This window comes from Protopterus annectens, chromosome 10.part0 (assembly GCF_019279795.1).
Source record: "Protopterus annectens isolate FY-2018-M chromosome 10.part0, PAN1.0, whole genome shotgun sequence".
NCBI lineage: Eukaryota > Metazoa > Chordata > Ceratodontiformes > Protopteridae > Protopterus > Protopterus annectens.
Window position 1 is genome coordinate 145,920,381 of NC_056744.1, and position 19,561 is coordinate 145,939,941.

At 44.7% G+C, this 19,561-nt stretch overlaps 1 protein-coding gene across 1 annotated transcript in view; it reads left to right on the forward strand.

The window, feature by feature from the left end:
- GNA13 (G protein subunit alpha 13) overlaps positions 1–19,561 on the forward strand; it is a 562,986-nt gene that overhangs the window by 255,220 nt on the left and 288,205 nt on the right. The window lies entirely within an intron of this gene.

Genomic DNA, 19,561 nt, shown 5'->3' on the forward strand with positions numbered 1-19,561 from the left:
TGGTATGCAGTGGATAGATGTCATGTAAACTCACTACACAGCTTGTGAATAATAGTCTTCCTGTCTTACAGCAGGCAGTTAAACAGAACTTCCAGTTCACTGAATATCAGATGGCTGAGGAGCCAGATTTCCTCAGATTTTGTGGCTTTTGTACATCTCTTTGCTGTTTGATTTGTGCAATATATTTTCTTCCCCTGTGTGCTTTTAGGGCTCAAAGTGTTATGGGATTGTCCTCCTTTGAGCAAGGTGCTCTTTATGGTCTCACTTTTTGGGTCAAAAGGTGTGGCTTCTTTGCTACCATTTTGAATTGAGTGTTTCGGTTGTCTGCTGCACAAGATGAATGCTTCTCATAAGTGGCAAAACTGTCCACTTAGGTTGCACTGACAATCCCATGAAAAGAGCAAAACTTGACATACCTATAACTACTGGGGTTTGGTTTTTATGCATCAATAAAGACTTAACAAAATAAATAAGTAACTGCATTCAGAAGCCATAGAGCTTCTTACAGTTGCATGTCCTTAATGGGTCATTTGCATGTTTCCAGTAGGTCGCCTCCAAAGAAGAGGTATAAGATATGACCCCAATGAGACTATTTTGCTAGACTTTTCTGTTTATCCCCTATGCATTTGACCTTACCACTTGTTTTGGTAGTTGAGTAAAACACATGGAATACTTGCCCATAACACAGATATTTTACTTTATTTTTTGTAGTAAGTATACATGTCCATGATGCATATAATTGCTGTACTGTCACTCGTAACATTTGGGAACTAGCAATAGGCGGACATTTGTCTGACCTGATTTCCAGGGTTTTGGTCATATCCTCTTCTTGCAGAGAATGAGTAGATTTTTTAGAAAAGGGAGAGCACCCCACCTTGTTTTCAGTCCCCCCACCCCCAAAATTGTGATCAGGGATCCTTAACGGTTTTCCAGGCTAGTTACTGCATTAAAAGTACTTCAATTTTTTTTCTCTCCTTTACTAATGTTTAGTGTTATAATTTTTTTGTGTTGTATTGATATTGACATTTGTGTTGTGAAAATCATTCTGCTGTACCACATACCAGTATCTTCTTTGCTTAGGTGAAAGCCAGCAGATGTCGTATTGTGAACACTGAGCTGCTTTTATAGTCCATGTTGCCAAGGCCTTTCAAGAACTTAAAAAGATTCTGATTTTAGGCCACGTGACATTTGTCTGTTCTGGCCAGCCTTCCTTTAATGGTTTAGATAGGCATAAAATGAAATGCCACTAAATAATTTAGATGCATGAAAGTTTTAACTGGGGGGCATGAGTTTTGTCTGCACACATGGACTTCTCCAGTGAAGTAAGTTTTATCTACCTCCAGTATTCATTTCATCTGAGTCCCAACAGTTACTGCCCCTTTGGGAGGCTGGCACTGGGATTGTGGTCTCCATCGAAATTGTTGGTGCATCAAATGTCCGCTTCTGGGTTTGAGTAGATCAGCCCAAGGTGTGCAGTAGTAAGGAACACCTTTTCCCCTTGCCAAAGATCCTAATAATTTGGGTAAGGAACATTGACTGCAGCATTTTTAAGAAGCTTAAGCTGACTGGGGTTTTGGTTTTATACCAGATGGACAGACCCCTGTCCAAGGGATATCTGCCTCCCTAGCATTTTGTTCAGTTCCCAGCAATTTTGTTAGAGCGTTCACTGAACGCATCATGGCAGAGGATGCATGTTGCAGCACTTAAGCAGCCTTTGACAAGAATATTCCTTGGAGTGGTAATTTGATTGATAAGGAAGGTGTACTTGACCTGCTTCAGTAAACTCGTTTCTTACCTGGAATATGGTTCAGATGAAGCAATACTTTAGGTTCTTCAAGAGCATTTTCATTGGAGACGCACTTGATTTAATGTGAGAATATTTTAAAAAGAGGACAAACACTACCTAACAGGTGCAGGAGGCATTTAGAATTGCTGCGATTGTGCTTAAAGGACCACTACGGGCAAACAATGAAAAAACATATATTTATCTTGCCATGATTTACTGCACTTCCTAAAACTGCCTGCAGCAAAATAAGTGCTCATTCCTAATTTTATTTATTTTTTTACTGTTGTCTGCCCTCATGGGGGCAGATATTGTGATTCCTTTGGAAAGCTAAATCTGTCCCATAATGCACAGACTGTGAGAACAAATAGCCCTACCATTTGTTGTCAGACTAGACCTCCATTCACTTAGAATGGAACACCTGAAAAAAAATGCCAAGTTTGAGAGTCTGCAGCTCGTGTCATTGACTGGTATGTGCCGCGTTTTACAAATGTTGTTCCTATTGATGTACTGCACATTCTCTGAAAGAAACTTGCAAAAGTGTCAACAAATTAATGAGATAAAAAAGACTTTTCGCAAGGAGCAGTTTTGCAAGTTTCAATTCCTGGCCAAGTTACTCCTCTCATCTCCCCACCAGTAGGCTACAGTTTCACATTTCCAGCTTGGGTAGATTCAACTGTTTTGTCAGCTTTGCATAACAATAGACATAAAAAAAAAATCAAAGCCTGGTGTGCCACTAAAACTGTTCCCTATGTGTGTCTCCACTTCTGAATAGCATTTCCTCAGGAATAAAAAAAAAAAAAAAAAAAAAAGCACACACATCAGTCCAGAGTTTGGGCCAATGTGTCCTTTTCTTATTGTGCACAGTAAAACATTCAGTTTATAATGCATTCTGGCTGCTGACATGGTTATCTTTACGTAGTTCTCTTGTAGCATAACCTGAACTTATGGTATTCAATGCCAAGCTTTACAACAGTTCTTAGTTTCTTAACAATGACCTCCCAAGCCTCTGATGTGACCCAGTACTTTGTCAATATACTGTAAATACATAGATCAATACAGATATTTGTGCACATATGACATGTACAATACACACGTACCATCATTAAAACAAGATAAATGCAATATAAATCTTATCAGTATAGTTATGATTTCTAGTTTGACCCTGTCTATGGAAACTTTTTTGAATTTATGTTCAAGCAGTTGTATATTTGTTGTATATTATCTTGTTTAATTGTTTCTCAATATTCTAACCACTGTGTATGCTGCATTAATTGTAAAACTCTGATTTTACTCCTTTTATATTTTCTGTGCTCTTTGTACAAAATAGCGGTTTGTATAATTTATTTTTATTATTTTTTATAATTGTTTACTGCGTATCTGGAGCTTTTCTCCCCCAGCCTCTGCTGAAAACGGTCATCTTGTGTCTAGTCGGACTAACCTGGTAAACAAATGGAAAATAAATAAAAAATAAACTATACTAAGAAACTCAATCAATATACCAAGAAAAATCCAAAACTTAAGAAAAAAAAACACAGAAGTTAGGAAAATGTTTCCTTGATGCTGTCATGAAAATCCCACTCACTTATTCAGATATTATATATATATATATATATATATATATATATATATATATATATATATATTTGGGCAAAACAGTGTATCCAACACACTAGTCATAGGTGACTCTCTAGTCAAGCACACTGATACACTGATGTCCCACTTACCAGGCTAAACAAGGAGAAGGTTACTGTCAGCTGCCTGTCGGGTGCCAGGATCTACCACATAACCCATGCACTCGGGTCACTCCACAACCAAGTACAAATATGACTCTGTCATTGTCCATGCTGGTGTGAATGACCTGAGACATGTCTCCCTGGACTACATGAAAAGAGACATGGAAGAGCTCTCCGATCTTGTAGCCCAGGGAGGTATGACCCTAGCCCTGAGTAGCATTCTGCCATCACCCAGAATGACACCGCAGTACAAGGACAAAATGATTGACTTCAACAATTGGCTAAGCTTCTGGTGTCATTCTAAGGGGATTCAGTATCTGTCTGCCTGGAATGACATGGTCGACAGACCATGATGCTTTGCCAGAGATGGCCTGCACCTGTCGCCCATGCGATTCCGGATACTGGCTAAGGCTCTTGCTGCCCCTATAGTGCCTTTTTTAGACAAGTTTCAAATGTAACAGGAACAGGCAAGCAAAAACTGAGGGTAATGCTACTCTATGCTAGAAATCTAAATCTCAAAATGCACTCACTCAAGGCACTCCTTAAAATGGAGAACATCGATACCTGTGCAGTAACGGAGACCTGGTTCAAGGCTCCAAAGAGCACACCTGCACTACCAGGCTATAACTCATGCCACAGTCACATAACCTGGACCGGAACACCAAAGGCAGAGGTGTGCCCATATTCATTAAGGATATCCACACCGCCAGGCTAGTTGGTCAGCATAATGCATCCGAGGTTATCCAAGTGCAACTAACTCTGGGCAAAACTGCAATCCAAATTGTAGCTTGCTACAGATCCCCCATCATGCCCCAGGATTCCCACTCCTCTTTTCTTGATATACTGGAAAATATTAGGGTTCAAACACCCTAATAATGGGCGATTTCAACTACCCCACCATTAACTAGGAAAACTACTAATGTACCAAATCCTTTGCTCAACGCTTTCTGGAATTCATAAATTCCAGTGCCCTGGATCAACTTATCCACACCCCCCACCAAGAACAGCAATATCCTAGACCTAGTCATTACCAACATGAATGACCAGTGTTCCACACCCAAAGTCACCTCCTTGTTGGTCAGATCCGACCATAAGCTAATCACCCTAGATATCCACATCCCGCTCCCACCCCACATTAAGGAAACGACGGTAAAAAATTTCTCCATAGCCAACTTCATGCTTAAGACAGAAGTGAGTAACTTCATGACACCCATGCAGATGGCCAATACAGTTACAACTGCTGAATCCTACACAAATGCACTCTATAAGCACTTACATGAGTGCATGGATCGTGCTATCCCAACTAGAACCAAGAAGCTATCCTCCAAAAAAAGGAAGCCAATCTGGTGGTCCCCTGCCATAAACAAACTGTACAACAGAAGGAAGAAACTGTTGCAAAAGAGTAAAATCCCATGAGTGGTGGAGCTCCCTGGTCAGCCTCAGTAAGAAGCTGAGATCCCTTGTAAGAGCATCCAAAGCTAGCTATGAAAATAAAATCGCCATTGATTCTAAAGACAACCACAAAGCATTCTATACCTATGTCAAGTACCTCAATGGCAACACCCAGATCTGCTCTGAGTTGCAGCACAATTGCATGAAAATTACAGAACCAACTGATGTTGCCAATATTCTGGCAGATAGGTTCAGTGCTAACTTTACCACCCTGTCACACCCTAAAGGGCCCATATCTATACAGGAAGAATGCAGAGTCCCTGTAATCACAACTACACAGGTAAAAGCTGCACTCTCTAAAACCAAAAACACAGCATCCATGGGACTGGACAACATACCAGGCTGCGTTTTACATGAACTTCAGAACGAACTGGCTCCCCACCTAAGCACCATGTTCAATCATAGCCTCACATCAGGCTTTGTGCCCAATGAATGGCGCACAGCAACAGTTATCCCACTCCACAAAGGGGGAGCCACCACTGATCCCGGGAACTATCGTCTTATTAGCCTGATGAGCTTAGTCTACAAGGCCATGGAACGTCCAGAGTTTGGAGATTACCAATGTTTTTGTTTATAAGTTCCATGATGACACGTTTCATGGCCTTGCAGACCAGGCTCGTCAGGCTAATGGGGCGGTAGTTCCCAGGGTCCATGGTGGCTCCCCCCTTGTGGAGTGGGATAACCATCGCTGTGCGCCATTCAGCAGGGGCAAAGCCTGAGGTGAGGCTAAGATTGAAAAAAAATAAACCGCCTCAGCAAGGCTCTAACCCAGGACCCTGCACACCATAGCCAAAGTGATTTACCACTAAGCCCTGCCAGATATCATGGAACTCATAAACTAAGACATTGGTAACCTCCAAACTCTGGACCCCACCCAGTTCGGGTTTGTGAAAGGTAGATCATGCATCCTGAACCTAATCGACTTCTCTGAGGCAGTCGATGAGGGTAAGGTGGTTCATACAGCCTATCTTGACCTCGCCAAGGATTTTACACCATCCCCCATTCTGGAATTAAAGCTAAACTCACTAAACTAGGTATAAAACCCTACGTCACAAGATGGGTTGCCAACTGACTCGGACAGAACCCACACTGTAAAAGTTGTAGACTCCAAATCTGACATCAAACCAGTGACAAGTGGAGTACCACAGGGTTCAGTCCTGGGGACCTCTCCTGTTTGGTATCTACTTCTGTGAAGTACAGGCTAACACAGAAGGCCTCTGGCTAACGAAGTTCGCAGATGACTGCAAATTAGGAGCCATAGTAGAGTCCCCAAATGATGTGGACATCCTACAGAAGGGCCTCACTGAGACAGATGCCTGGTGTTAGAGCCATGGCCTCAAGCTCTATGCCAAAAAGTGCATTGTCATCCCCTTTGGTAAAAACTCTGTACCCATGAGCTACCACATAGGTGGTAGTCTACTTAACACAGAATGTGTGATGAGGGGACCCAGGTGGACAGTAGTCTCTACTGTGGCGATGTGATTATCAAAGGAGTCGGGAAGTCCTACGTGGCACACCTCATCACAAAAGGGTTCTCATCCAGGAAAATGAGGTCATTGTTCCCCTTTACTTGACACTCAGACCCATTATAGAGTACAGTGCCCCTTTTGGAATGTACCTCACAAGACATTTGCAGCAGCTGGAAAGGCCGCAGAAGGTACCTCACAAAGAGGATTACTGGCCTCAAACAGATGCCCTACACTGACTATTTAAAAAAACTCCATCTTTACTCCGTAGCATATCGCCTACTCTGAGGTGATTTCTGCCCAACATATAAAGCTATGTCAAACCCAGAGCTGTTGGACATGCTACACCTAAAGAAATCCCAATCCCTCTGAGCTACACGCTCTAGGGACCTAAACCTGGTCACCACAATAAACAGGACATGCTGGAGAAAGAGATTCCTGTCCCAGAGACTTCCCATACTCTGGAGCAAGCTACCCATCTATGTCAAGCAAAGTTCATTAGCACTTTTCAAGAAAAATCTTTGAGTGGATGGGAGATAGGAAAATATACCCTGGGAATCACTTCTAGGAATCACTTCTATGGCTCTGCTCGAGAGTGGCACATGAAAATAACTTTTTTGGGTGGCATAAGCCAGGGAAACTTGTTGGTTATGCTTACTTCGCCCCTTAGGCCAATAGCCTAGTACCTACCTATGAACCTATTATTAGACTAAATACAAATTATGTAGCATTGAAATGTGCTGACATAAGGGTTCCAGTTCATTATTTACCCATTAAAGCAAATGTCAGAGTGGAAAAGTTCAAATAATGGATAAAGAGGAGCAGGGGAAGAGAAGAGAGTGAGAAAAAGTATTTGTTAGAAGTAATAATTAGGGTAGATATGGGAGGCAGGAGAAATAAATGAGTAAAAGCAACATTACAAGTAAGAGAAACGAAACCAAGGAAAAGAAGTAACATGGACAACAAGATTTAGTGTGTGTGTGTGTAGTGTAAAAGAATTATAAAGCAAATCTGCACTGATAACCTGTTTGCTGCCCTGCTGAGGGGGACACTTGTGCAAGTGCAGTGGACTGGCTCCAGTAGGAAGGGATGGCAGCATAACGCTCAACATTATAGAACAAGAAATCTGGACAGGGCCGTAAATAATAGGGGACAAAGGCCCAAAAATGGGACAATTTATAAATATTGCACTTACAAACTTAGAAAGTTGATAAACAGGTTTTGCATTACAGTGAATTTTCTTAAGGATATGACGTCTGAAAAATCAAATGCCTGTCAACATTCTGACTTCAGTGTTCAATGATTTGCCAGTGATTTGACAGAAAACTGCAATTTTATGAAAGACAAAATCTGGACTTTCTGCAAAAATCTGGACTTTCTGCAAAAATCTGTACTGTTGGGAGATATGGATGGGAGTCTTGAACCAACACCCATCAATCATTTTCATTTGTTTGCCAAAGCCATTACAGCAGTGTTTTGCAGAGAGGTGGGAAAAGCCTTAAATTTGACTGGTATGTTGTGTGGGTAGATGTTTGTGGAGGTGTGCCTTTTTAAGTGTGGTGCGAATGTTATGGATTATGAAATGGAGAGATTAAGAGTAAAATTGTGCTCAGTGAAGTCCCTAGCAATTTCATCACTGCCTCATTCAGACATATACATTCCCCTGTGTTTGTCAGTACTATGTTTGAGTGCATTGTTTTGGAGTGTGGTATCACTGCTACAGCTGCTGTTACTCTTTCAATACAAGTATCTGCTTTGGAAGTTTTCTCCAGGAGTCTGTTGCTGAGAGGATGAGACATGCTACAGGTGTACAACTAAGACGAACTAGATAAAGCAGTAGTAAGAAAAAGTACTAGGTCACATCAGAGGCTTGGGAGGTCATTGTTAAGAAACTGAACTTTTGTAAAATTTATCATTAAATGCCATAGGTTCAGGTTATACTATAAGAAAATAACTATGTAAAGATAACCATGTCAGCAGCCAAAATGCATTATAAGTTGAATATTTTACTGTGCACATTTTAAATGGATAGACTGGCCTAAACTCTGGACTGATGCGTTTTTTTTTTTTTTTTATTATTCCTGGGAAATGCTATTCAGAAGTGAAGAGGCATAGACATACAAGGGAACAGATTAAGTGGCACACCATGCTGTTTTTTTTATGTCTATTGTCATGCAAAGCTGACTAAATAGTTGAATCTAGTAAAGCTGGAAATGTGAGACTGTAGCCCACTGAAGGAGGGGAGATGGGAGGAGTAACCTGGCCAGGAACTGAAACTTGCAAAACTGCTCTTTGTGAAAAGTCTTTTTTTATCTCAGTAATTTGTTGACACTTTTGCAAGTTTCTTTCAGAGAATGTGTAGTACATCAGTAGGAACAACATTTGTAAAACTCGACACATACCAGTCAATGACACATGAGCTGCAGACTCTCAGACTTGGCAGTTTTTTTTCAGGTGTTTCATTCTAAGTGAATGGAAGTCTAGTCTGCCAACAAATGGTAGGGCTATTTGTTCTCAGTCTGTGCATTATGGGACAGATTTAGCTTTCCAAAGGAATCACGATGTCTGCCCCCCATGAGGGCAGACAAGAGTAAAAACAAAATAAAATTAGGAATGAGTACTTATTTTGCTGCAGGCAGCTTTGGGAGGTGTAGTAAATCATGGCAAGATAAATGTTTTCCAAATCATTTGCCCGTAGTGGTCCTTTAAGCCAGCTGCCGTCAACATTTCAAGTATTTGAGGATGCCATTTGTAATGTCTTGCTAACACCAGGCTCTCTGCCCGCAGCATAAAGGAAGCCAGGTAGGTTTTGTAGGAGTAGGGAAAAATTCAAATAGTTTTATAAAGATCCAATGGAGGTGCAAGCATGTGGATGGTTCATCTAGACCACAAGACTGGTGCTTAAAGAGCAGTGAAGAGATTGTTTCAGGGTATAACATTCCATTTTATTCAGTATCGTAGTGGTCATGACACTTCTGCTGTAAGTGGCTTTACTTAGACATTTGAACCAACTTCCATAACTTCCCACTCTTTCCCCTTGTAGGCATGTTGGAGACACTCACCTGGGTCACGGCACAGATGTGGGCGAAATCGTATGCCACCTTTAGATGTTCATCGTGTTTAACTGTTGCAGTCATTACACTTGGGTTATCCTGCTGGCAGGCTACCCGCAGTCTGCCTGAATTCCAAAGTCCTGGTCTGGCGTCTGTTGCTGTCGCCCCTTCCCTGACGTCAGTGCGCCAGGGGTATAAAAGATGCAGCCGATGCCACTTTCTTCAGTCTTTCTTGCCGTGCGGTGCCTGAAGCAAAAGCAGTTGGCAAGTGCCGGTCAGCCGACTCCTAAGATTTTCGTAATTGAATTTCAGATCCGAAGTTTTCAATAAAGCTGAGTACCCCGTTGGGGAAACTTTTTCTTGCTCCAGACCGATGTCAGAAAAAGTTAACAATTGTATTTCTTGTGGGAAGCAAATACCTCATAAGGAATTTCATTCTTACTGTATTCCTTGCTTTAGGCCCTGATCACGATGTTGCTAGATGTTCGTGTTACACTGCTGCAGTCATTACACTTGGGTTATCCTGGCGTCAGGCGGTCCCTCAGTCGGCCTGAGTTCCAAAGTCTTGGTCTGGCATCGGTTGCTGTCGCTGACGTCAGGGAAGAAGCGACAGCAACCGATGCCCGACCAAGACTTTGGAACTCAGGCCGACTGAGGGGACCGCCTGACGGCAGGATAACCCAAGTGTAATGACTGCAGCAGTGTATACACTCAAACATCTACATTTATGGTAGGTACAAAACTGTATTTTGTTTGTTTTGTGCTAGATTTAACCAACGCACTATAAAGCGTCGGTACGATTTTGCTTTTCATTACTTTGGCTGAAGGTTTAACTATATAATGTCGTCGGAACAACAGATGACTGGATTTCATAAAAAGCGCAAGGAGAAAGAAAAGGACAAGCATCCGAGGTCCAAAACCTATGACGAAGCCTCTTCTAGGCCAGTCGCTGGTTCACCGGTGCTCAGTGAGGCGCTTTTGCAGCCCCTGACTCCTGCTACCTCAGAGCCACAGGCTGCCTCCGCCTCCCACCTCAGAGCCACAGGCTGCCTCCGCCTCCCACTTGGAGACAACTAGGCCTCTGGTTACTCAAGGTATTGGCCCTTCGGAAATCAATCCCTCAGATGGGTCTGGAGCCGCTGAACAGGCATCGGCTTTTGAGGGTGTTTTCAGACCTACACAACTTTATATAAAGCCTACTTCAGCATCCAAGACAAAGTCTAAAGCAGTTTTAAAGACAAGGAAACAAGTACAGCATTCTCCAGGACAGACTTCTATGCCTAAGAAACAGATGCTCAAAATGGCGGAAGACCTAATTACTTTGATCAGGGGTTCCCATCCCTCTCCTGAAAAGAGGCCTAGGCAAGATACTGAATGATTCCTGATCAGGTTTCCATTTCCTCTGATTCCTCTTCAGAACAGGGATATTCTATTCCTCCCTATGAGGATTCTGATGCCGAAGAATTCTATTCCTTCAGCTTCCCCTGAGGATTACTCATTTGGGGAAACCCTGCATACCATGAGGGAGCATTTCCTCTGAGAGTCAGGATTATTCAGATTCTAAGAAAAGGCTTAGAGACTTTCTGTTACTGCCTCAGCACAGACCTATTGCAATTCCTCCTGTTCTAGACATAGTAGATGTATTTTCATCTCCAGAGATTCCCATAAATTTCTATATATAAACCCTGCTGCTGACCCTGAAATTATCTCGCAGGATCCCAAAGGGGTCAAGGCTGTTTCTGCTAAAAACCCTGTTCCCTCAGATAGAGATTCTAGGGTGCTCTGGACAGATTGGGAAAAAGTCTACACTTCTACCTTGGCTGTAAGGGCTTTAAATTGTCCGTTTCATTTTCTCAAATATCAGCAAAATTAATGTCTTTGTTGAAACAAAAAATGTTGACAAATTTTGAATGTTCTGAGAACAAATAATTGCAGGATTTATTGCATGCTGCTGAACAAGTGGGAAAATATACTTTGCAATGTGGTTATGATTCACTAGAGGCCTCGTGCAGGGCCGCAGTTACAGGTTCTGTTATTAGAAGACATGCTTGGTTAAAGGAACAGAATCTGCCTGATCATGTTAAAGCAAAATTATTGGATGCTCCATTACAAAGTGATAACTTTGTTTGGTGTGAAGGCAGAAGAGGTGTTGAAGAAAATGGAGGATAAAGCTAAATCTATGCAGACAGTAAAAGATTTCTTACAGGTACAGCCACCCAGATTTAGCAGGAACTGACCTAAGAATTGGTCCTTTCCAGTGGCAGACAGACCACAGAGGCAGATTCAGATGCCCTAGAGACAGGCAACAGCCCCAGGGCTCATACAGGCCCAGACAGTGGGGTGTTTCTACCTCCAAGAGCGGAGAAGACAAGTCACAGCCTTATAGGAAACAGTCCCAATGACTTCCCTCTGTCAAGGCCAAACACTTACATTTTGGCAGCTCCCTTAGGGGGAAAGCTAGCACTTTTTTCACAAAATTGGCATAGGATCACCCAGGACAAATGGGTCTTAAATATGGTCTCTCAGGGCTACAGGTTCCACTTTCACACCCAAAGGCAAAAGGTATGCCAGACCTGCCACACAATCAATGGGCAGAGGCGCAAAAACAAGATTCCTCTCTCATGGACATGAGGGCTATTCAGCCAGTGCCACAACAAGAGCAGGGTCAAGGATTTTACTCAAGACTTTTCTTAGTACCAAGAAAGGACAAAACGTGGAGACCAACTCTGGACCCGTCTATTCTAAACACTTTTCTGGACGTTCCAAAATTCAGAATGTTGACTCTGCAGCAGCTTCTGCCTATGCTGGGCAAGAAGGCTTGGCTTGTAACTTTGGTCCTCAGAGGCATACCTGCATGTCCCAATCAGACAGTCTTGCAGAAGGTACCTCAGATTCATAGCTGGCTCAATGCACTACCAATTCTCTGGACTGCCCTTTGGCTTATCTGCTGCGCCCAGGGTCTTCACAAAATGCCTGGCACCAGTAATTGCATTTTGCAGACAGAGGAATTCAAATATTTCCCTACTTGGACGACTGCCTTATTCAAGCAGAGAACAAAGACATTCTCCTAAAGCATCTGGCGTCTGTAAAAAGATTGTTAATTTGCCTAGGGTACACAGTAAACGAAAAGAAATCAAAACTAGTACCCTCTCAAGAGATAATATTCCTGGATGCAAGCTTAAGTACTACTGCCCAGATGGCTTATATCATGCCAGACAACAAAGGCAACTGACTTATTACTTCGAAAACATGGCAACAAAGACCTAGTTATCTGCAAGAAAAATTCTGCAGGCTCTGGGCTACATGGCATCCTGCATTCTACTAATTCCATATGCAAGACTGTATGAGGAAACTACAATGGTATCTAAAAAGTGTTTGGACTCAACATTGCCACAGCCTGGAAACATTAAATCTGAAGTAGGATATTCATTTGTCTGCAACCTGTGGGTTATGGATCCGATCCGAACCGGCATAGTTTTCCAGCTATGGATCCAAGCTCTCAGCTCCTCCCCTCACCCATAATGCCCTGCTCTACCCTCATGACCTCAGATCTTGTTTGCCGCGCTGGTAACTAGATGTGGATTTCATAGCTCTCAGCTAAGTAGACTTTTCTTGTTAAAAAATAGAGAATTTTTTTCCTTCTTTAACTTTTTTGTGTGAAAGTTGTAGGTTTCCTATTATTATTGACTGTTTTTAGATTAATTTAATTTTCAGTAGTAATTTTTATTCCCTCCCTAGAGTGTGTGTGAGGCCTGTGTGCTTCTTTATTGTTTAAGTTACTTTCTGTTACTTTAGGTTAAATTTAGAGACTATGGCTGAACAGCCTAAGTCCATATTTTCTAATGTGCTCAGAGTGTGCCCCAAGCTCTCGGCTGATGGCCACACTCGGTGTGTTAGTCTCTTGGGGTTGAACACCTCACATCTGGTTGTTCCATTTGTGCAGGGTTCAACGAGAAGCACCACAAGCGCGGCGGTCGAGACCTCTGTTTCGGCCCACACCAGCCAAGCCCCCTTCCCCCTTTGTCGTCGGGCGTCTCCTCCCCTCCTCGTCACCTGTGTGCTTCTCACCGGGTCCTGAGGAGGAGGAGACCGATTCGAGGCTATCGAGGAGGCATTCCAGGCCTACCTCGGTAGCCTCGTCGAAGATCTACATAGCTTCGGATGCTGATCTGGACCGGATGATGAGAAGGTTCATCCAGGCCCAGATGCAGATGGGAGTGTTTCTTGCCCCCCCCGGGAGCTCAACAGGGCCGGGGAGGTCGGAGCCGATAGTACTTGGGCGGATCCATCCACTCTTCGATCCGATTTGATGTAGTGGAGAGGGCTCTGTTGAGGGTCTCCCTGCACTGGGCCAGGCTTCCACCATCCGGCCCCTGGGACAGAATTGCTGCGACTCCTCTGACAGCCCCCAGAGGAGGCTATTGACTCTGAGTCTCTCACTGAAGACACGGACTTGGAGGAAGGGAAGGGAGACATCATGGAAATGCTCCGTGAGGGGGGTGGTCTGCCCCAAGTCTTCCTCCCCTGGTGGACCTTATTACCACCAGGGCGTGGAAGGAACCGGACACCGTGGAGCCAATTCCCAAAAGACCTGATAGAATCCTTAGCCCGCTCCGACAGGACCCCCATTGGTAAGGGGCCTCCTGTAGATGCCATGTTGATGGCGGCCACAAAGAGGGAACTGGCTCAGGGGAGTCCCTCAGTCCAGCCACCGAGCAAGGAGTCTCGGATGATGGACCGCTTGGGGAAGCGGATGTTCAGTTCCATCCCCTGAGTCCATTTCAGGAGGACAGAGCTCTGCACTCCACCAAAATGGCCACGACAGGACTGGTCACTTGATGGTTCTGCTCTGTTTGGCAAGACCGCTCGCGAGTTCTGACCCAGAGCCAGAAGGACGGAAGACGCTGTCTGCTGCACCCCAGAGGCCCTATTCTAGGAACCAAAAGGGTCAGAAGAAGATGTGGTTCGCAGTCCCAGCCTGCTCGGACAACCAGTCCTTCCGTGGCAGAGGAGGACAGGGAGGCCTAGAGGCAGAGGGGCTCCCAGAAACTTCGGGTCCAGGGAACCTTTCTCTCATAACATCAGACCGCTGGGTTCTCCAAATCATATCCAGGGATATTCCTTCACCTTCCAAAGATGAAGTCCCTCCCAGAGAAATTGGCCATCTGCTAGAGAAAAGAGCCATCCAGCCCGTTCCCCAGACCAGATCGGATCAGGGTTCTACTCCAGGTTCTTTTAGTGCCAAAAGACGGGGAACTAAGACCAATCCTAGACCTCTCTCTTGAACCTGGCAGTCCCCAAAGAAAGATTCGATGGTCACTCTACAATCATTCTCCCCTTCTGGGAGAAGGCCACTGGATGTGCTCGATAGATCTCCATCCTAATGGACAGACGCCCAGGAGGTTTCTCTGGGAGCCAGTCACTACCAGTTCGGGTCCTTCCCTTTGGTCTCACCACAGCCCCCAGGGTGTTTACCAAAGTACTAGCAGTGGTAGCGGCCCACCTGAGGCTTCAGGGGGTGCAGGTCTTTCCCTACCTGGACGACTGGCCCCAACAAGGCATCTACTTCTCTCGCCAGACTCCTTTCTCCATCTTGCTCCATTTCTGGGCATCACAATAAATACAAAAGTCCAACCTGGCACCCACTCAGCTCTTAGATTTCATAGGGGCCAGACTAGACACAAGGAGTTTACGAGCCTTCCTCACTGCGGACAGAGTTCTAAATCTGCAGCTCCAGGTGCGGGCCATTCTCCATTCATGTTCTGTTCCAGCGGAGTTGGTCCTGAGGGCTCTAGGGTCCATGGCTTCTCGATAGCACTTCTTCCTCTTGCCAGGCTCAATATGCATTCTACAGTGGGTACAGTGGTCATACCTTGCTCTCCCATGCATCATCCCATAGCGATCAGCAAGGCCCTCTTGTGGTGGCTCCACGGTGACGGGGCACTTTATGGGCGGACAGTCCAAGGCACGTGGAACGCGAGAGACCTTACTGCATATCAATGTTCTAGAGATGAGAGCAGTGCTCTTGCACTTCAGGACTTTCTTCCCTTGGGAACAATTGCGATTCAATCGGACAATATGTCTGTTGTCTGGTACATCAACAAGCAAGGAACAAGGTCTTACCCTCTTTGTCGAGAGGCCATGAGAGTTTGGGAATGGGCAATGTCCAACATCCTAGCGGACAAGCTCAGTCGCACCATTCTGACCCCTTACGAGTGGTCTCTAAATTGTCAAGTAGCGGGAACCCTTCATGCGATCTTTTGCTTCTCCCTCAAACACCAAGTGCGACAGTTTTTAATACCTCCTCCGGAGGTACCCCAAGAGACGCCTGGTGCATGCTTGGCCACCCGTCTTCTGTATGCCTATCCACCCTTGCCTCTGATGCTGCAAGTTCTTCAGAAAGCCTCTCGGGTGGGTTGCAGAATGATTCTCATTGCTCCATTCTGGCCTCGACAGATCTGGTTCCCTTCCTAAGGTCTCACTCGGTGAATCCTCCTTGGATTCTAGATCCCATTCGGATCTGATATCCCATCCATCCTGCATTCCTCCTCCAAACCTGGACAACCTGAAGCTGACCGCGCTCCAGTTCCACTCTTGATAAGGACTCGGTATTTCTTCACCGGTAAAGGCTATTTTGGTGGCGGCTCATAAACCATCCACTAGAAAGGAGGCCTAGATCCCTTCACGGTTCCTCTCCCTGTAGTGCTTGATTTTCTAACCTCTCTTTAATGATGGTGCCAGCAGTTCCACAGTCAAAGTTCCACTGGCAATTTCTCACTATCACATTGGTCAAGAGTCTAATCCTCTTATGTCAGCCAAATTGTGCAAAACTTTTCTTAAGGGTACTTTCCTTCTCAGGCCCCTATAAAGCAAGCAGTTCCTCCTTGGGACCTTTCTTTGGTCCTACAGGCCTTGACCGCTCCCCTTTGCGCTACAGTGGATCTCAAATTCTTGTCTTACAAGACAGCCTTTTGGTAGCCATTACATCAGCCAAGAGAGTTTCTGAACTTCAAGCTTTATCAGCTAAACCTCCTTACTTGGTTTTTATCCGACCGTGTCTCCTCAGGACCAACCCGTCCTTCCTTCCTAAAATCGCTTCTGAAGCAAACATCAATCAATCCATTAACCTCCCTGTTTTCTTCCCTAAGTATGAAAACAAAGGTGAATATAGGCTACACTCACTAGATGTTCACAGGCAACTAAGATTTTATTCAACAGGACAGGTGGTCATAGGCAATCCGACCAGCTGTTTATTTCCTTTGCAAAATTCAATTTGGGCAAGCCAATTTCTAAAGTTTCTCTGTCCCGCTGGATTTCACAGTGCATTTTATTGGCTTATCAAGCCAGGAAGGCCCGCACTGAGGGTGTTCATGCCCATTCAACCCGGTCAGTATCTACCTCGGCAGCCTTCAAGGCTAGGATTCCTCTAGATGATATTTGTGCAGCAGCCACGGGCTTCATCTCATACATTTATTTCTCACTATAAGTTGGATCTTGCATCTAGGGGTAGAGCATCCTTGGCTGGCTCCGCGGTGCTCCGGAATATCCTTCCATGATGGCCGCCCAAGATTCAGGTAGCTGGGGACTAATGAGTATCCTACTTCAGATTTAGAAGTTATGTACTCACCATAACGCTCCATCTGAGTAGGTGTATTCACCCTGGCCTTTCAGTTTCCTGCATATTCCTTGTTACCCTTTTAGGGTATTGTTGCTTTGGCAAACTCGATCTGAGGTCATGAGGGTAGAGCAGGGCATTATGGGTGAGGGGAGGAGCTGAGAGCTTGGATCCATAGGGATCCATAACCCACAGGTTGCAGACAAATGAATACACCTACTCAGATGGAACGTTATGGTGAGTACATAACTTCTAATTACTCTCATTCCCTGCCTGCAACAAGAGTTTCGATGGTGAGCACAGGCCTGTCACCACAACAAGGGACAGCCATTCGCTTTACCCACAGCCAGGCAGACATTAACAACAGATGCATCAGATTATGCTTGGGGGGCACACATGGCAGGAAAATGTATTCAGGGCACATGGCCCACACGCCAAATGCATCTTCATATCAATCAAAAAGAGATGCTAGCTGTACAGAATGCACTGACGGCCTTCAAGGACCTACTTCATCCAGGACAACTGCTGACAGACTGACAATACTACAGTCATGTGGTACATAAGCAAGGAGGCACACATTTTTAGCCCCTCTGCAGACAAGCCATGACTTTGTGGAACACAACATTGACTTATCAAGTACACCTGCAAGCTCAATTCCTGCCTGGAAGGACAAGCAAGGAGGCACACATTCCTAGCCCCTCTGCAGACAAGCCATGACTTTGTGGAACACAGCATTGACTTATCAAGTACACCTGCAAGCTCAATTCCTGCCTGGAAGGACAAATACCTTTGCAGATGAACTGAGCAGAAACCTCATGGATCCTCACGAGTGGAAACTAGATCCACAAATCTTCAGAGTAACAGGGAAATGGGGATGCCCAGACATCTATTTGCCTCCCCTCACAACTGCCAGCTACAAAGATATTCTGCACTCAGACGTCTCACGAACAAGCATGGAAAGTGGACGCCCTTTCATTCAGCTGGAAAGCCCTCTCAGTATATGCCTTCCCTCCTTTGCCTCTCCTCCCCAAGGTACTCCTAAAGGTCAGACAAGAAAAGCCAAAAATGATACTGATTGCCCCAGACTGGCCACGTCAGCACTGGTACCCAATCCTAAAGAGCTTGTCTGAAGGCCCAGCCTGGACATTACCTCAAATTCCTCATTTGCTGACCCAACAAAACAATCCGATCCTACACAGCCAACTCAGAACCCCAAGTCCGGCTGCATGGCGGATAATGTAACCATTCAGAACACACCTCTCTAAAGCAGTTATGGATGCTATTTTGGAGGCCAGGAGGCCCAACACCAGAAATTCTTGTGCAGAAAGTGGAAGAAATTCTGTGCTTGGAACCAGGCACAGGGAATTGACACGCTTGCTCCAAATATTCCTCAGATTTTACAATACCTAACTGAGATGCTGGACACAAAGCCCTAGCCTTCTCATCAATTAAGATCCATGCCTCTGCAATTTCAGCTCTTTACAATACGGACCCACCTATTTTCTCTCATCCACTGCTAAGACAGTATCTCAGAGAGGCCAAAAACATAAGACCTCCAAGGAGAGCCCCAATACCTGCATGGGACCACAATTTTGTCTTGGAAAAACTCACACTGCCTCCTTTTGAGCCAGCCAGTACAGCTGAGATAAAATACTTATGATGGAAAACTGCTCTTCTCCTAGCAATAACTTCAGCAAGGAGAGTCTCAGAATTACAGGCACTAATGGCTGTGGAACCTTTTATTATTTTCCATCCAGACAGGGTTTCTCTAAGGACAAACCCAACATTTATGCCTAAGGTAGTGTCCAGTGTGGCCCTTAACCAAACAATGCATTTGTCTACCTTTTATCCAAATCCGCAGAATAAGGGGGAGAGACTTCTGCATTCGTTGGGCATACATAGACAGCTGTGCTTTTACTTGGACTAGACTAAAGCTTTCAGAAAGACTGAGCAACTCTTAGTGGCATATGCTGCAGGATCACAAGGGAAAGCTATTTCAAAGCAGACTATTTCAAAATGGATAGGCCACTGCATTCGTTTCTGCTATTCACAGCATGGCAAATCAGTGCTCAAGGGCATTAGGCCACATTCTACCAGAGCGGCAGCCACTTCAGCAGCCTTCCTCAGAGGAGTACCAACCAAGGACATTTTGGAGGCGGCGACCTGGACTTCAGTGCACACTTTCACAAAGCACTACCACTTACCTCTTTACTCTAAATCCAGAGCAGGCTTTGCCACTGCAGTTCTGCAGGGCCTCATAGCCACTCCTATTTCTATTTAAGACCAGCCACCCAACCTCAGCTTTGGGATTCAACCCAAGTGTAATGACGCAACAGTGAAACACGATGAACACAGTACAGTTGTGTACCTACCATAAATGTAGATGTTAGAGTGTATTCACTGTTGAAGTCCAGGTAACCCTCCCACCATCCCTTTTTCATTGCTAGGACTTATCT